Source organism: Phoenix dactylifera, chromosome 5 (assembly GCF_051530095.1).
Source record: "Phoenix dactylifera cultivar Ajwa chromosome 5, Ajwa_hap1_PhDact_Kaust_v1.1, whole genome shotgun sequence".
Classification (NCBI taxonomy): Eukaryota; Viridiplantae; Streptophyta; class Magnoliopsida; order Arecales; family Arecaceae; genus Phoenix; species Phoenix dactylifera.
This window is the reverse complement of record NC_143194.1, coordinates 33745794-33748195: the sequence shown is the minus strand read 5'-3', so window position 1 is coordinate 33748195 and position 2402 is coordinate 33745794. Positions and strand designations below refer to the sequence as shown.

The 2402-nt window shown below is 50.1% G+C and overlaps 1 pseudogene across 1 annotated transcript; it reads left to right on the top strand.

The window, feature by feature from the left end:
* Nucleotides 1-475: 475 nt before the first annotated feature.
* On the top strand, nt 476-2402 carry LOC103715960 (putative acetyltransferase At3g50280 pseudogene; annotated as a pseudogene). Its single transcript, XR_015987413.2, has one exon. The product of XR_015987413.2 is annotated as a putative acetyltransferase At3g50280 pseudogene (transcript).

Genomic DNA, 2402 nt, shown 5'->3' with positions numbered 1-2402 from the left:
CGGGAAGAACGTGGTGCAGGTAGGCATCTCGTTTGGAAATTTCAGGTAGAACAGCCATCTCTTTCTTTATTTCTTTCTCTTGGCTTTAGCAGACGAAGTGAAACGACTTTACCTCATCCTCTCTTGACCAGGTAGGGTGACTGGTTGAGCGTGGTAAGTTTGATATTTTTAACTTTTTTTACTAAGTTGAGCAAGCTTGACGGACTTAGTTATAAGTATATGTTAAAGTAAATTATATATTTTTTTAAGATTAAGAATAAACTATACTTATACTTAGCAGGCTTATCTTTCTAAAATTTATTTTTATCTAATATTTTATAGAATATTAGCCAAGCCGATAACTTTAAATAAGATTCAGATTACAAAAAATTTTGATACTTACTAAAATAACTTTATGCAATATAACAATCATTCAAGAAAAAGTATGAATCATTCTTCTTATTTAGGGATAATTTTATTGGATTTTATATCTTATGAGGTGTAAACGTCAATCTCATTCAAGATTTAGTAATTTATTTTATAAATTATTTAGATAAGAAATCACCGAGAAACTGCATCCGGTCCACCACCCATACCTAAACCCAAACACGCGATCCGAAACCCAAGCACGTGAAACCCCGTCGGTCGTAGGCTGAGGATGTTATTTATGTGGAGGAGTTGAGGACGGACAGGATGTAGAGAAAACGGTGGGCAAGAAACCGGCAAACCGCTTTCAGAAAATAGCAGCGGCGGCCGGCACTTCAGGTTGGCCAACATAATGCCTTCGCCTCCACCTCCAGTCCACCAACTCTCCACATGCATGGTGAAACCCCCACCACTCCCTTCCAAGCGCTGCCACCTGACGCCATGGGATCTCGCCATGTTCTCCGCCCATCACATCCAAAAGGGCCTCCTCTTCGCCAACCTCCCGCCTTCTCTCTCCACCGACCAAATCATTGACCGCCTCAAATCCTCCCTCTCCACGGCCCTCCTTCATTTCTATCCCCTCGCCGGCCGTTTGGTGACCGAAGAGGCGCGCGATGAGAACCAGAAGGTGACCGGCATCTTCTGGTCCATCGATTGCAACGGAGAAGGCGCGGAATTCATCCACGCCATTGCCCACGAAGCTACAGTCGCCGACGTGCTATCCCCCGCCGACGACGTCCCCTCCTTCATCCGATCCTTCTTCCCCCTTGACGGTGCCATCGGCCATGACGGCCACGCTCAACCTCTGCTCGCCGTCCAGCTCACCGAGCTGGCGGATGGCATCTTCCTCGGATGCTCCTTCAACCATACCGTTGGAGATGGCACCTCCTACTGGAACTTCTTCAACGCATGGGCCCAGATCGCCCGGACCAAAGGAGTCGCCGCCCTCTCTCGCCCTCCTGTCCACGACCGCTGGTTCATCGACGGCTATGACAACCCTCCCATCAAACTACCCTTCTCCCACCCTGATGACTTCATCGAGAGATTCTCTCCACCTCCCCTCCGGGAGAAGATCTTCCACTTCTCAGCCCAGTCCATTGCCCAGCTGAAAGCCAGAGCCAACCAAGCGTGCGGCACCAACTCCATCTCCTCTTTCCAAGCTCTTTCCGCCCTCGTGTGGAGGTCCATCACCAGAACCCGCAACCTGCCGGCCGACCAGAAGACGAGCTGCAGGCTGGCCGCCCAGAACCGGAGCCGGTTGAGCCCGCCCCTCTCGCCCGACTATTTCGGCAACTCGATCTACCCCATCATTGCCACGACGACGGTGGGCGAGCTATTGAACCACGACCTTGGGTGGGCCGCGTGGCTGCTGAAGCGGTCCGTGGCGGAGCTCAACGACAGCGGGATCCGGGACAAGTTGAGGGCCTGGATGGCCCGGCCCGTGGTGTACCGGCTAAGCATGTTCGACCGGTTCAGCGTGATGATGGGGAGCTCGCCCCGGTTCGACGTGTATGGGTGCGAGTTCGGGTGGGGGAAGGCGGTGGCGGCGCGGAGCGGGAGCGCGAACAAGTTCGACGGGAAGGTGACGTCGTACTCGGGTTGGGAGGGAGGGGGGAGCGTGGATCTGGAGATTTGCCTGGTTCCCGAGTCGATGAGCGTGCTGGAGTCGGACGAGGAGTTTAGGAGCGCCGTTTGTCCTCCGTTAGAGCTGGGGATGCTGCTGCAAGGCACCAACCAGTACCCTTAATAATGGTACTCGTGCAAGGCGAATAGAGCATCATTTTTGGTGTTGAACACTAGGAAAATCTTATGGACGTCCTACTTTGGCGATTGATTCCAAGATATATTATTTTCTAATTTTGCTGAATATATTCATACTAGATGAGTATAAATTATCTAATTAATTAAAAAATAAAGCATACTTAAGTTTTTGATTAGCTTGTACTGGTGACACAGTGTAACAATTAATAAGAAAAAAAAACTGATGATAAGTGAAA